Genomic DNA, 17,221 nt, shown 5'->3' on the forward strand with positions numbered 1-17,221 from the left:
TCCCCCCCAACCCCACATTCAAACACACCACCCAGGGCTCATAAAATCCAGCACAAAGTTTCTACTTGTGGGGAAGAGCATAACTAAAAGCCATCAATATTAGAAAGTCAAGAAATCCAATAGGGAATTCAGAAGAAACTTCTACAAAGGTTATAGCTGAATAGCTCTATGATGAGAAGTTATCAAGGATTTATCAGGAAATATGGTTCAAATAAAGTACAAAAATAAATTATGAATGCACGCAAAGTGTCAAGGTGAGCCATTTAATGATCTGTTTATCTGTGCCACACAGTAATGGATGGGCAGAAATCTGCTTCAATTAATTATTAGGAAGACTGAAATAATTGTTTTGGTCCCTGCCCCAAACTCCATTCCCTATACTGACTCCAACCCTATCCCAACCTTGGTGTCACATTTCATCCTACAATGAGTTTCCAACCTAATTTATAAGACTGTTATTTTCAGTCTAATATCATTCAATTTCTCTCCTGTCAGCTCATCTGCTGCTGAAACTCTCATTCATGCCTTTGTTACCTCTATTTTTGACTCATTTCTTTAAACTTGAAGTGATCCAAAATTCTATTGTCCACGCCTTAACTCACATCAAATACTGTTCATTTATTGACTATAGACTTGCTGACGTACATTGGCTTCTGATCAAGCAACATCTTAATTTTTAAATTTTACCCCTTGTTTTCAAATCCCTTCATGGCCTCACCTCATCCTGTCTCTGTATTCTTCTTCACCTCCACAATTCTCCAAGATATTTGTGCTCTTCTAATTCTGGCCGCTTGAGCATCCTCAATTTTAATTGTTCTACCATTAGTGGGTGTACCTTCAGTTGCTTCAATGCTAAGCTTTGGAATTCTCTCCCTTGTGCTTAAACAAAGGAGACTATAAAGGGATGAGGGAGGAGTTGGCTAAGGTAGACTGGGAGCAAAAACTTTATGGTGGGACAATTGAGGAACAGTGGAGGACCTTCAAAGCGATCTTTTACAGTGCTCAGCAAAAGTATATACCAGTGATAAGGAAGGACTGTAGAAAAAGAGGTAGTCCGCCATGGATATCTAAGGAAGTAAAGGAGGGTATCAAATTGAAAGAAAATGCATACAAAGTGGCAAAGATTAGTGGGAACCTAGAGGATTGGGAAATCTTTAAAGGTCAGCAGAAAGCCATGAAAAAAGCTATAAAGAAAGGTAAGATGGATTATGAGAGTAAACTCGTTCAGAATATAAAAACAGGTAGCAAAAGTTTCTACAAATATATAAAATGAAAAAGAGTGGTGAAAGTAAACATTGGTCATTTAGAGAACGAGAAGGGGGATGTAATAACTGGAAATGAGAAAATGGCTGAGGCATTGAACAGGTATTTTGTGTCAGTCTTCACAGTGGAAGACACAAATAACATGCCAAAAATTGATGACAGGAAGGCTATGGCAGGTGAGGACCTAAAAACTATCATTATCACAAAAGAGGTAGTGTTAGGCAAGTTAATGGGGCTAAAGGTAGACAAGTCTCCTGGTCCTAATGGAATGCATCCCAAGAAACTAAAAGAGATGGTGGGAGAAATAGCAAATGCACTAGTGGTAATTTACCAAAATTCGCTGGACTCTGGGGTGGTTCCCGCAGATTGGAAAACAGCAAATGTGACGCCACTGCTTAAAAAAGGAGGTAGACAAAAGGCAGGTAACTATAGGCCGGTTAGCTTAACTTCTGTAGTAGGGAAAATGCTTGAATCTATCATCAAGGAAGAAATAGCAAGACATCTGGATATAAATTGTCCCATTGGTAAGACACAGCATGGGTTCATGAAGGGCAAGTCATGTTTGACTAATTTGGTGGAATTCTTTGAGAACATTACATGTGCAGTGGACAATGGGGAACCTGTGGATGTGGTGTATCTGGATTTCCAAAAGGCATTTGACAAGGTGCCGCACTAAAGACTGCTACATAAGATAAAGATGCACAGTGTTATGTGTAATGTATTAGCATGGATAGAGGATTGGTTAACTAACAGAAAGCAAAAAGAGTAGGGGTAAATGGGTGTTTTTCTGGTTGGCGATCAGTGACTAGTGGTGTGCCTCAGGGATCAGTGTTGGGACCGCAATTGTTTACGATTTACATAGATGATTTGGAGTTGGGGACCAAGTGTAGTGTGTGAAAATTCACAGATGACACGAAGATGGGTGGAAGAGCAAAGTGTGCAGAGGACGCTGAAAGTCTGCAAAGGGATATAGATAGTCTAAGTGAGTGGACGAGGGTCTGGCAGATGGAGTACAATGTTGGTAAATGTGAGGTCATCCATTTTGGCAGGAATAAAAGCAAAATAGACTATTATTTAAATGGTAAAAAATTGCAGCATGCTGCTGTGCAGAGGGACCTTGTGCAGGAATCTCAAGGAGTTGGTTTGCAGGTGCAGCAGGTAATTAAGGTGGCAAATGGAATTTTGTCCTTCATTGCTAGAGGGATGGAGTTTAAAAACAGCGAGATTATGTTGCAGCTGTATAAGGAGCTGGTGAGACCACACCTGGAGTACTGTGTACAGTTTTGGTCTCCTTACTTGAGAAAGGATATACTGGCACTGGAGGGGGTGCAGAGGAGATTCACTAGGTTGATTCTGGAGTTGAGAGGGTTGGCTTATGAGGAGAGACTGAGTAGACTGGGGCTATCCTCATTGGAATTCAGAAGAATGAGGGGAGATCTTATAGAAACATATAAGATTATGAAGGGAATAAATAAGATAGAAGCAGGGAAGTTGTTTCTACTGGCGGGTGAAACTAGAACTAGGGGGCATAGCCTCAAAATAAAGGGAAGCAGATTTAGGACCGAGTTGAGGAGGAAATTCTTCACACAAAGGGTTGTGAATCTGTGGAATTCCCTGCCCAGTGAAGCAGTTGAGGCTACCTCATTGAATGTTTTTAAGGTAAGGATAGATAAATTTTTGAACAGTAAAGGAATTAAGGATTATGGTGAGCGGGCAGGTAAGTGGAGCTGAGTCCACAAAAAGATCAGCCATGATCTTATTGAATGGCGGAGCAAGCTCGAGGGGCCAGATGGCCTACTCCTAGTCTTATGTTCTATTATGTTCTAAACTGCTCCATATCTTTACCTTAATTTCTTCCTTTAAGACTCTCCTTAAAACCTATTCTTTGATCAAGCTTTTAGTCATCTGACCTAATATCTCCTTACGTGGCCCAATGTCATGTTCTGTTTTACAATGCTCCTGTAAAATGCCTTGGGATATTTTATTATATTAAAGGATCCATATAAATATACATTGCTGTTGCAAACCTTTCAGCATTCTCTTTCTTTGTCAATCCTTAAAAATAACTTCTTTGACCAAGCTTTATTTATTTTTAATGTTTACCATTACTTTTCTTGCCATCATAACTTTTAACCTCAATCCCTAAACTACCTCAGTCAACATGCCCTTCTCACCTCTGCACTGGGCTCTGTTTAAATTTTAGACTTAATCACATCACTCAAATATATTATGAAGTTCCATCAGATTATGATCGCGCGTCCACAAAGAATCTTTTCCTATAAAACTATTAATTAACCCTGAATCATTAACAATACAAGACCTAAAACAGCCTATTCCACTACATAGTGCTCTGGAAAACAGTCTTCCATGAACCCATTCATCAATTTGGTTTCCCCAGTAGATATGAAGATTAAATACCTCACGATTATTACATTGCTCTTCTTACATGTTCCTCTAATTTCCTGATTAATACTCTGTCCATCACTACGATTCCTGCTAGGAGAACTATAAACTGCCTGTACGTTTTCTATCCTTTGTTACTTCATACCTCTGCCCATACTGATTCTACATTCTGATTTTCTAAGTGGAGTTACTTTCTTTTTATTAGCTTTATCTTATGTTTTATTATCAGGGCTGCCCTATATTTTTTGCCTTTTGTTCACCACTCCTAAGAGTCAAGAATATTTAGTTTCAAACCTTGGTTGTCCTGCAGTCACTAATAAGCACTTTTTTACTATTCTTTCACAGGGTGAGGGCTTCACTGGCTTGGCCAGAACTTATTGTCCATCCCTCTTTGCCCTTGGTGGGCTGCTTCTTGAACCAGTGCAGGCCATGTGGTGCAGGTATATCTGCAGTGCTGTTAGGAAGGGAGTTCCAGGATTTTCACCCAGCAGCAGTGAAGGATATAGTTCCAAGTCAGGATGGTGTGTAACTTGGAGGGAAACTTGCACGGCACGGTAGCACAGTGGTTAGCACTGCTGCTTTATAGCTCCAGGGACCTGGGTTCGATTCCCGGCTTGGGTCGCTGTCTGTGTGGAGTTTGCACATTCTCCTGGTGTCTGCGTGGGTTTCCTCCGGGTGCTCTGGTTTCCTCCCACAGTCCAAAGATGTGCAGGTTAGGTTGATTGGCCATGCTAAAATTACCCCTTAGTGTCCCGAGATGTGTAGATTAGCGGGTAAATGTGTAGGGATATGGGGGTAGGGCCTGGGTGGGATTGTGGTTGGTGCAGACTCGATGGGCTGAATGGCCTGTTTCTGCACTGTAGGATTTCTATGAGATGGTGGTGTTCCCATTCATCTGCTGCCCTTGTCTTTTAGGTGATAGAGTCATGGGTGTGAAAGGTGCTGTTGAAGGAACCTGGGTGAATTGCTATTAGTTCAGACCATTTTATTTATTTGCGGCATTGATTTTCACTATCCTGTTATGAATGCTTTGTTCATTTAGATATCACACCATTAATTTTAACATTTCACCATTTTCCCCTGATAAATCTAATGCCGTATTACTGTTATTAAACTCTCTGGGGACAATTTTATCAGTTTTTTCCTAAATGCTGGGCAGACTTGAAACTGGGAGAGTTTCAGATCCATCTTTTGGGCGTGTTTTCAGCCCCCCCCCCCATATGCACTCTGCCTGCAAACCTATCAGCAAGTCTGTTGCTCGCTGCAGAAGCTTGTGGGCGGGGCTTAACACACCCGAAAGCTTGCACAGGGAGTTAGTGCGCAGGCGCAAGCCTCTGATGCTGCACATGCACACTAGCAGTAGCAGGGATCGACAGAGCTGTCAGGCCCCTGCTTGTGCAGCCTGCCTAAAGCAGCTCCCCCACCTGTAATCGCGGGGACCCACAGCCTGAGATATAGCCCCCGCCGACCCCTCACCGACCCCACCCCCCCCCACCACCCAGACCAATCGTGGGCCCACTGCTCTCCCCCCACCGATCACTGCAGAGTGGCAGCGGGATCCCTCTCCCACCCCCACCCTCCACCCCCCCCTCCACCTCCCCCCCCCCCCCCCACCTGCTGCAGAGTGGCAGCGAGCCCCCTCTCCCTCCCTCCCTGCCCCCACCGATCACTGCAGAGTGGCAGCGGGATCCCTCTCCCTCCCTCCTCCCCTACCGATCACTGCAGAGTGGCAGCGAGCCCCCTCTCCCTCCCTCAAAGAAGAGCAAAGATCAAAGAAAATTACAGCACAGGAACAGGCCCTTCGGCCCTCCAAGCCTGCACCGACCATGCTGCCCTACCCTTCCAGGGACCATACCCCTCTGCTCCCATCCTATTCATGTACTTGTCAAGACGTCCCTTAAAAGTCACTACCGTATCCGCTTCCACTACCTCCCCCGACAACAAGTTCCAGGCACCCCACTACTCTGTGTAAAAAATCTGCCTCGTACATCTCCTTTGAATCTATGCCCCCTAGTAATTGACTATTCCACCCTCACCCCCATTCGCTGCAGAGTGGTAGAGTGGCAGTGGGCCCTCTCTCTCCCCCCCCCCCCCCCCCCCCCCCACCGATTGCTGCAGAGTGGCAGAATGGCAAATTGGGCCCCTTCTCCCTCTCCCACCGATCGCTGCAGAGTGACAGAGTAGCAGTGGACCCTGTCCCCACATTATCCCCGCCCCCACATTAGCCCCTCCCCATTGGTCCCACCCACTGGCCGCACCCCCACATTAGCTCCACCTCCTAGCACTACCCAGTGGGTATTGCCCAAGTGCCAGGGTGGCACTGCCAGACTGACATTGTCCAAGGGGCACCACCCCCTTGTCCTCGGCCTCCCCGGGGGCCTCACTGGCCTCTGGTTCCATCAGCGAGGCCAAGTCAACTGCTTCCTGTTCATGGAGAACATGCCTATTCCTCTCCGGTGAGAACCTTTCCCGGGGAGGTCATAAAGGGATGCGGGCCCGGACGATCGAGTGCCGGGCTCGCTAAGCAGATGTAAAATAGCATTATCGTAAATTTCCAGATATGAACCTGCCTCCTGCCCATTCCCGGCGAGCGGTTGACCACGCTAGAAATCCGGCACTCAAATTGGCACCGGCTATGAAAACTGGCGCCAGTTGCACTAAGCTCTTTACACCTGACTTTACCACTGCATCACGCCCGAAAACGGTGCAACACGATGGTAAAATTGCCCCTTCTGTCTCTTCCTTGCTCAACGTGCATGATTTTACTTGAATTGCAACTTTGCCTTAGAGCCTTGAATTTCTCTTTTTTTAAAATTCATTTGTGGCTGGCCAGCATTTATTGCCCATCCCTAGCTGCCCTTGAGAAGGTGGTAGTGGGCTGCCTTCTTGAATCGCTGCAATCCATGTTCTGTGGGTTGACCCACAATGCCGTTGGGGAGGGAATTCTAGGATTTTGACCCAGCGACTGCGAAGGAACGGTGATATATTTCCATGTCAGGATGGTGAGTGGCTTGGAGAGAATTTGCAGGTGGTGGTGTTCCCATTTAATTGCTGCTCTTGTCCTTCTAGACGCAAGTGGTCATGGGTTTGGAAGATGCTGTCTAAGGATCTTTGGTGAATTGCTGTAGCTAGTACACACTGCTGGTACTGAGCGCGGTGGTGGAGGGATTGAATGTTTGTAGATGTGGTGCCAATCAAGCGGGCTGCTTTGTCCTGGATGGTGTCAAGCTTCTTGAGAGTTATTGGAGCTGCACCCATCCAGGCAAGTGGGGAGTATTCTATCACACTCCTGACTTGTGCCTTGTAGATGATGGATAGGCTTTGGGGAGTCAGGAGGTGAGTTAATCGCCGCAGTATTCCTAGCCTCTGAACTGTAGCCACCATGTTTATGCGGTGAGTCCAGTTGAATTTCTGGTCAATGGTAACGCCAAGGATGTTGACAGTGGGGGATTCAGTGATGGTTACACCATTGAATGTCAAGGGGCGGTGGTTAGAGTGTCTCTTATTGGTGATGGCCATTGCCTGGCATTTGTGTGGTACGAATGTTACTTGCCACTTGTCAGCCCAAGCTTGGATATTGTCCAGATCTTGTTGCATTTGAACATGAACTGCTGAAGTATCTGAGGAGTTGCGAATGGTGCTGAACATTGTGCAATCATTGACGAACATCCCCACTTCTGACCTTAAGACAGAGGGAAGGTCATTGGTGAAGCAGCTGAAGATTGTTGGGCCTAGGACACTACCCTGAGGGACTCCTGCAGACATGTCTTGGAGCTGAGATAACTGACCTCCACAACCATAACCATACCATCTTCCTATGTACCAGGTATGATTCCACCCAGCAGAGAGTTTGCCCCCTGATACCCATCGATTCCAGTTTCGCTAGGGCTCCTTGATGCCACACTCTGCCAAATGCGGCCTTGATGTCAAGGGCTGTCACTCTCACCTCATATCTGGAATTCAGCTCTTCTGTCCATGTTTGAACCAAGGCTGTAATGAGGTCAGCTGAGTGACCCTGGCGAAACCCAAACTGGGCGCCACTGAGCAGGTGCTGTTTGATAGCACTGTTGATGACCCCTTCCAACACTTTACTGAAGATCGATAGGAGACTGATTGGGTGGTAATTGGCCGGGTTGGATTTGTCCTGCTTTTTGTGTACAGGACATACTTGGGCAATTTTCCACATTGTTGGGTAGATGCCAAAGTTGTAACTGTACTGGAAGAGCTTCAGCCATAAATGTACCCTTCTTTGAACTTTCTCTATTCATTAGTAATTTAAACCCCATCGACAACTCTAGTTATTCAGCTACCTGGAATGGTCTGAGCCCTCTTTAAATGGTGTCTACCCCAATGGTGGTTAGACTGCTCCAGAGCAATAAGATAAGGGGTATAGTGACATTTGCACCCACTGTTAGTGTAAAATAAATAGTGGGCTATGCTCCAGGTCCTGTTTTACCAGGAAACAAAGACTAATGACAGCCTCCCTCTTAAGCTAGAGCAACATCAGGCACTGATCTTCTTTAAAGGACCAAAGAGTTAATTCTATTATCATGAATCTGCTGCCATTTTCTGCTGCTCCAGATTTCCCTCCATTGATCTCTGTGCCTTCATCTTCTCCCTCCAATATTTTATCCAATGCTGTGTTAGCAGCTGCGTGGTTGCTTTTAGGCCTGGTGCAATTTTGTCACCTCCATCTTGTGCTCTAGCACCAGCTTTTAGTGTATGTTTATGTGCATTTTACAGAGAATGTCCAAGGTTGCAGAATTTTACACAAGAGGTCTTCAACAAAACTTTATCAAAGTAAACCTGATTTTTTTTGGAAATGTCTGGAACTGCTCGTTATACTGATTAAGCAAAAAAGGAAATACTCGAAATGGAGAATTACTTTGTGAGGAGAAACTCCACAATTCATCTATTTCCATATTATATTTTGTATGTAACAGCTGAATACATTTCTCCCTCTTATTCTCCAGGTACTTAAAATGTGGCTGCAGTACTGCATAGTTCCACATTGGTGTTAACAGGAAATTTACCAACACACTTGAAATGAAATAAAAGCATAAATTGCTGCAACTGTATTGTGTGTCTGAAATAGATAAATATGTTAACAAGTGAAATATATTCATGTTAACCTATTTATTTTACTACAGATTCTCACTGGGTATGTATGGTGTCATGGAATTCAATATTCACACTAAATCTGCAACTCACTCAGGAGAATGACAGTAATTAGGACTGTAATGGTCTTGCTAATTTACTGCTTTAGTGTGCTAATGACATTATTGAGGTCACAAGATATATGTTCATGAAAACAGCTATTCAGCCCATTTTGGCTTATTCAAGAACAACATATATTTATAAGTGGCTTTAATGTAGAAACTTGTCCAAAGCTGCTTTACAGGAACATTATCCATTATCAGACAAAACTTCACATATAAACCTGGACCATGCCAATCCATTCAACTAATTCACTTGCCACTCGCCAAAAGACATGTGGTAAGCTGCAAGAGGGGTCCACCAATTGTTATACTTATAGGACCAAATATCCAACATATAGGTAAGATAATTGAGAATAATTTCTGCTATTGCAAAGTCTCTGGAAATAACGTGGAGTGTTTTTGGAGTTGTGGTGCATTCCTGGATTTGGCTGGGAGTGTTGCTGCATCCTTAGACAGGGCAAGGGATTTAGTGACCTGTCACAAATGCTAGAACAGACAGGGAGGCCTCAGTTGCAGTAATTCTACATTGGTTCGCAGAGAGATAAGCCTAGGGATGTTTGGAGTGCAAGTTCTGCATGATCTCCTCTGCCAAATTGGAACTAGATTCCTCTGTGGTCCTTGAGGTCTCCAAGGCGGCCTTCACGACACATGACAGCGCAGAGTCGCTGAGCAGAAACTGATAGCCAAGTTCCGCACACACGAGGACGGCCTAAACCGGGATGTTGGATTTATGTCACATTATCAGTAACCCCCACAGCTTTCCCCCTGGTCTTGCAGAATCTCACTAGCTGTTCTGTCTGGAGACAATACACATCTCTTTAACCTGTGTTGAATGCTCCCTCCACCCACATTGTCTGTACCTTTAAGACCTGGCTGGCTGTAGAGATTCGCATTCTAATTAGTATTCTGTAACTTGATTTCTGTGTCTGTGCACTGTTTGAGAGCACATTTCCACTCCATCTGACGAAGGAGCAGTGCTCCGAAAGCTTATGGTATTTGCTACCAAATAAACCTGTTGGACTTTAACCTGGTGTTGTGAGGCTTCTTACTGTCCTTGACAATGGCAGAGGACTGTCTGATAGCCCGAACAATGTGCCTAGCATCTTGATGTGCTTCGTTATTAGTGTTATTCAGTATGTTGCCCCATCTATGTCCTTATCTGAGTCCCTTGTAGCAGAACTGTGGGAAGGCAAAGGGACGTATGTTAAGTGGGAGGCTTTCAAAAGTGTGTTAACCAGGGTTCAGGGTAAGCACATTCCTCTTAGAGTGAAGGGCAAGGCTGGCAGAAGTAGGGAACCCTGGATGACTCGGGATATTGAGGCCCTGGTCAAGAAGAAGAAGAAGAAGAAGGAGGCACATGACATGCATAGACAGCTGGGATCAAGTGAATCCCTTGAAGAGTATAGGGGGTGTAGGAGTAGAGTTGAGAGAGAAATCAGGAGGGCAAAAAAGGGACACGAGATTGTTTTGGCAGATAAGGCAAAGGAGAATCCAAAGAGCTTCTACAAATACATAAAGGGCAAAAGAGTAACAAGGGAGAGAGTAGGGCCTCTTAAGGATCAAGAAAGTCATCCATGTGCAGATCCACAAGAGATAGGTGAGATCCTAAATGAATATTTCTCATCAGTATTTACTATTGAGAAAAGCATGAATGTTAGGGAACTTGGGGAAATAAATAGTGATATCTTGAGGAGTGAATATATTACAGAGAAGGTGGTGCTGGAAGTCTTAAAGCACATCAAGGTAGATAAATCCCTGGGACCGGATGAAGTGTATCCCAGGACATTGTGGGAGGCTATGGAGGAAATTGTGGGTCCCCTAGCAGGGATATTTGAATCATCGATAGTCACAGGAGAGGTGCCTGAAGATTGGAGGGTGGCAAATGTGCCTTTGTTTAAAAAGGGCTGCAGGGAAAAGCCTAGGAACTACAGGCCAGTGAGCCTCACATCTGTGGTGGATAAGTTGTCGGAAGGTATTTTGAGACACAGGATCTAAAGGCATTTAGAGGTGCAAAGACTGATTAGGGATAGTTAGCATGGCTTTGAGAGTGGAAAATCATGTCTCAAATTTGATTGAGTTTTTTGAAGGGGTAACAAAGAAGGTAGATGAGGGCAGTGCAGTTGATGTTGTCTACATGGACGTTAGCAAGGCCTTTGACAAGGTACCGCATGGTAGGTTGTTGCATAAGGTTAAATCTCACAGGATCCAGGGTGAGGTAACTAAATGGATGCAAAGTTGGCTTGATGACAGAAGCCAGATGGTGGTTGTAGAGGGTTGTTTTTCAAACTGGAGACCTGTGACCAGTGTGCCTCAGGGCTCGGTGCTGGGTCCACTGTTATTTCTCATTTATATTAATGATTTGGAGGAGAATACAGGAGGCATGGTTAGTAAGTTTGCCGATGACATCAAGATTGGTGGCATAGTGGACCGTGAGGAAAGTTCTCGGATTGCAACGGGATCTTGATCAATTGGGCCAATGGGCTGGCGAATGGCAGATGGAGTTTAATTTAGACAATTGCGAGGTGATGCACATTGATAAATTGAACCAGGGCAGGACTTACTCAGTTAATGGTAGGGCGTTGGGGAGAGTTACAGAACAAAGATCTAGGGGTACATGTTCATAGCTCCTTGAAAGTGGAGTCACAGATGGACAGAGTGGTGAAGAAGGCATTCAGCATGCTTGGTTTCATCGGTCAGGACATTGAATACAGGAGTTGGGAGTTCTTATTGAAGTTGTACAAGACATTTGTGAGGCCACACTTGGAATACTGTGTACAGTTCTGGTCACCCCATTATAGAAAGGATATTATTAAACTAGAAAGAGTGTAGAAGAGATTTACTAGGATGCTACCGGGACTTGATGGTTTGAGTTATAAGGAGAGGCTGGATAGACTGGAATTTATTTCTCTGGAGCGTAGAAGGCTGAGGGGTGAACTTAGAGGTCTATAAAATAATGAGGGGCACAGATCAGCTTGATAGTCAATATCTTTTCCCAAAGGTAGGGGAGTCTAAAACTAGAGGGCATAGATTTAAGGTGAGGGGGGAGAGATACAAAAGTGATCAGAGGGGCAATTTTTTCACACAGAGGGTGGTGAGTATCTGGAACAAGCTGCCAGAGGTGGGTACAATTTTGTCTTTTAAAAAGCATTTGGGCAGTTACATGGGTAAGATGGGTATAGAGGGATATGGACAAAATGCAGGCAATTGGGACTAGCTTAGAGGTTTAAAAAAAAGGCAGCATGGACAAGTTGGGCTGAAGGGCCTGTTCCCATGCTGTAAACCTCTATAACTCATCTGTGTCATTGCTCTCCAGTGAACTGACGCATAAACTAACCTTTCTCCTGGCCTGGCTGCAACCCATTTGTGTCCAGTGGCTTATCACGTGCAGATCCCAACTCTATACTTGCCCCTAAGATAAATAGAATCCTACAGTGCAGAAGGAGGCCATTCGGCCCATCGAGTGCACCGACCACAATCCCACCCAGACCCCATCCATTTACCCTAGTTAGTCCCCCTGACACTGAGGGGCAATTTAGCTTGGCCAATCCACCTAACCTGCACATCTTTGGACAGTGGGAGGAAACATGAGCACCCGGAGGAAACCCACGCAGACACGGGGAGAACGTGCAAACTCCACACAGACAATGACCTAAGCCGGGAATTGAACCCAGGTACCTAGCGCTGTGAGGCAGCAGTGCTAACCACTGTGCCACCATGCCGCTCACTGGGAATGCTGTTCTAGGATACATGCAATACTTGGAACATAAACATATAAAAATGGAAACAGAAGTAAATCATTCAGCCCCTTGAATCTGTTCCACCATTCAATACCCCTGTGGCTTATCTTCTGCCTCAGGTCCAATTTCCTGCCGCCCTCCATATCTTTTGATTCCCTGAAAGATCTATTGATTTCAGTTTGGAATATACTCAATGATGGATTCCAAAGATTCACAACCCTCTCAGTGAAGAAATCTCTCCTGATCCAAGTCAAATGATTGATCCCTGATCCGGAGGTTGTGCCGTTGTGATCTAGATTCTCTAGCCAGGGGAAACACTCAGTCTCTGCCCAGTCAAGTCCCATCAGAATCTTGCATGCTTCAATTAGATCATCCCTTTGCCTTCCCACAGTTTTGCTACAAGGGACTCAGATAAGCTTAGATGCTGCTTGGAGTTGCTAGAGAGCAGTGCCTCTCTTTCTCTCTCTGGATTTGGAGACTGGAATCTGCCAGGAAATAACTCTTTCCGAGATTCTGCTGGTTGGAGGTGAATCTCTCTGGAGGTTGCTGTATGAGAGTCAGAAGACAGGTGTCTTTCTGGATCCCTGTTCAGAGGTGTTAAAAGGCTGAAAATTTAGCATCCACATGAGCATATCTGTTTTTGTGCTGATTCAAAAAAGGGATTTCTGTCTATGGGGATTCTACTTACATTGGAACTATAGTGATAGCTATTTGTTAGGAATTATACTTCGTCATGTTTAAATATTTCCAATTGCTAAAAGTTATGGTGGTTCTTTGTCATATTTTAAACTGTGTTGTTAAAAATAAAGTTTGCTTTAATAAAATCTTCCTAGTGGGTCAACAATGGAGCAGAACCTTATGCTGACCCGAATGCCAAAAATCAAAAGGAAAAGTTAGATTCCAGGCTAACTTCACAATATACCTTGGGGTTTCTGATCTGGTCCCTAACAATACAATCTTTCTCTGTCCCCTGTACTAGTACATCCAAGCCTCTCTGAACATCAGTATTTAAAGGTTTCACACCTTCAAAAATATTCTGCCTTTCTATTCATAATACCAAAGTGAATGACCTCACAGTTCCCCCTATTATACTCCATCTGCCACCTTGTTGCCCATCACTTAACCTGTTGATATCTCTTTGCAGTCTGTGTCCTTCTTACACCTTCCATTCCTACCCAGCTTGTATCAGCTCTTACCTTTGGTCTCTTCATCCAAGTCATTAATATAGATTTTTAAATAGCTGAAACTCCAGCACTGACTTGCAGAACTCTAGTAGTTACAGCTTGCCAATTTTAAAATCGTCTCATTTATTCCTACTTTATGTTCCTTGTCTGTTAGCCAATCTTCCCGAATGTTGGAAAACCAAGTATACTAAATCTACTGGTTCCTCTTTATCTCTACTATGCTGTTGATCTGTCTCTTCCTTCTAGGTGCTTTGTGGCTGGGCAGGTGATAGTTCTTGGGGAATGCAAGGAGTTCATGGTCACTTCATCTGCAGCTTGTTCATTTAGCCAGGTAACAGGATGAGGGTGAGCTGGGAGTTTATAAGGGGCATAAAGCAGTAACATACCATCATCCTGAGTGTTTTCAGTGATGTCGGGTGTCATGACTCTGTTGCAATTGGCTCTATGATAGGTGAACCATCTTCTCTGATGGACTAAGGTGATGCAGGCATGCTTGATCATTGATTCTGCCCTGCTCCCTCCTACTATGGGCCACCTTGTCCTGCAAGAGAGGGAAGAGTGTCAGTAATTATGTTGCAGTGTGTTTGGGTGATATGCTTGCCACAGCTGAAAACCTGGAGATAAGGAAGCAGTAGATGTGAGGTTGGCTTCCTTGGAATGTGTACGAGAGTGTGGTGGAGTTTTGGATGGTAGGCTTGCGTCCTGACTGCCAAAGAGTGCTGCTGGGTAAGTGATAGGTGTCTGGTGCATTGAGCCGCATAACAAGCTGGTGGAACAAAGGCCTCTTGCACTGTATATGTGCATCTGTGAGCATTCGCTCTGTTGTTCCATTTTCACTGTTTAGAATTGCAGCAATGGCTGCAGCCTCCTGTGATTCAGTGAGTTTTCCTTTGAGGGGCAAATTGCCTTTTGGAGGAGCAGGCTGGCTGAATCCTGTACTCGCTGAACAGGGCTTGGATCTGTGCTCAGGCAGCTAGCTGCAATGGTCTTGCAATGAACACAACAAAAGGTAAATGAAGAGGCAGCACCAAGTTTGTATGCTGTCTGTCTCAGCAATGGGAATGAGCAAGTTGTGGAGCATGATCCCCCACCCAAAAAATGTTACAGTCCAATATATTTCTGATTTATTTAATTTTAGTTATGTAACTAGAGTGCAGTGGAACAAGATAGATGCTAATGTTTTAATATTCAATTATATATGACTCACATACTGAGTATAGGAGGTTTAGTGGTGCAGTGAGTAGTTTCCTGTCTTTGAATCAGAAGCTTCAGGTTCGAATTCCAGCTCAGGATTTGATGGCCAAAGAGGGTACATTCATAATGCGACCAAACAGGTTGAGTATCAACCTGCAAATCCTTCCTACACACAGCAATGGCAGGCAGTAAGTACGGTAAAGATTTCTGGTCAGTTATGTGATAATAAGAATGTTGGATCCTCTACAATAACTATCTATAGCTCCAGACGATGATATGCATATAAAAGTGCATGTTGCCATAGTACTTTGGACTCCCAGTGAACTGTAATACACCATTGTTACCAATTAGAACCCAGTCACAAAAACTTGAATTCTTCAAAGTCACTCCCGAGATCAGTAACTGCACATACAGGGCCTGATTTTACCATTGTGTTGCGCCAATTTGTGTGTGAGAAAACGTGGTAAAGTCGGGTGTGAGGGCATTAATGCGATCTGCTGAAGAGGCGAGTTCAGAGCTTCCAACAGCTCTGACTCAGATCGGTGGTTGGTTGGGGGGGGGTGGGGGGGGGGGGGGGGGGAGAAGAGAGAGAAAGGAGGGGGCCGCAAAATCAGTGGATATGGGGGGGGGGGTGGGGGGGAGAAGAGAAAGAAGGGGGCCGCAATCGGTCTGGGTAGCGGGGGGAGTGGTGGATAAGGGGGACAGTGATGTCTATGGGGGCCATCGCTCCTGCTTTTCACTCCCCGGCCACTTTCTGCAGCCCGGGAGCAATGTGACACGGGTGCGCTTTTTCAATTTTTTTCCCCCCTCCTCACTGTGCATGCGCAGTTCAGAACTCTGATCGTTTCAGGCGCACTAAGCCCCGCCCACAGCACAATTCAGACTCGCAACTTTTTTTTCAGGTTGAGTGCATATGGGGGCACCCGAAAGCAGATTCCCAAATCAGATCTGAATTACGCCCAGATTCAGACCTTAGAATGAAAATGGCAAAAATCAGGCCCACAGTATGAGTAATTAAAACTCCATTCCACCAACATATTGTAGTTTGATGATTCCCATAACCTTCTATAAGACGACAAGATCTTCCAGGCCATGAATTTCTCGATTGTGGGCCATACCATCTTCTGTTAATGAAACAACAATATAAACAGAATGTGTTTTCTTGTCTGTTCTTCATTCTTCTCAGAACCATATGCTCTTCTGCTTTTTGCATAAGCAGTGGAAATGATCTGACTATGACAAACTGACTTACTTACTTGCAGAATCTAAATCATGTTGCAAGAAGAAGAAAACTGGACAGACCACTTGGCATTGACTCAAGCACCAGAAATGACAACGCTGAGCTGACCCTGCAAAGTCCTCATTATCTGAAAGCCTGTGCCAAAGTTGAGAACTGCCTCAGACTAGTCAAGAAACAGCCTGACAGTCATAGGCCAGAATCTTCCAGCCTTTCACACTGGTAGGATCTTTCAGTCCTGTCAACATTGTACCCTTGCCATGGGTTTCCTGGTGGTGAGGGGTGCATTCAACAGGAAACCCTGTTGACAACAGCAGGGCCAGAAGATCCTGCCACTATCTAATGGTTAACAAATGCGAGATTATTCACTTGGGAGGAAATAATAGCAAATTGGATTATCTAAATGGAAAGAAATTACAACATGCTGCTGTGCAGTGGGACCTGGGTGTCCTTGTGCATGAGATGCAAAAACCCAGTCTGCAGGTGCAACAGGTGATCAAGAAGGCAAATGGGATGTTGGCCTATATTGCAAGGGGGATAGAATATAAAAGCAGAGATGTCTTGCTGCATCTGTACAGGGCATTGGTGAGGCTGCAGCTGGAATACTGTGCAGTATTGGTCCCCTTATTTGCGGAAGGATATATTGGCCTTGGAGGGAGTGCAGAGAAGGTTCACCAGGTTGATACCAGAGATGAGGGGTGTTGATTATGAGGAGAGACTGAGCAGATTGGGTTTGTATTCGTTGGAATTTAGAAGGCCGTGGGGGGGATCTTAGAGACCTACAAGATAATGAAGGGGCTGGATAGGGTCGAGATGGAGAGATTCTTTCCACTTAGAAAGGAAGCTAGAACTAGAGGGCACAGCCTCAAAATAAAGGGGGGGTCAGTTTAGGACAGAGTTGAGGAGGAACTTCTTCTCTCAGAGGGTGGTGAATCTCTGGAATTCTCTGCCCACTGAAGTGGTGGAGGCTACCTCACTGAATAT

Source organism: Mustelus asterias, chromosome 15, assembly GCF_964213995.1.
Source record: "Mustelus asterias chromosome 15, sMusAst1.hap1.1, whole genome shotgun sequence".
NCBI lineage: Eukaryota > Metazoa > Chordata > Chondrichthyes > Carcharhiniformes > Triakidae > Mustelus > Mustelus asterias.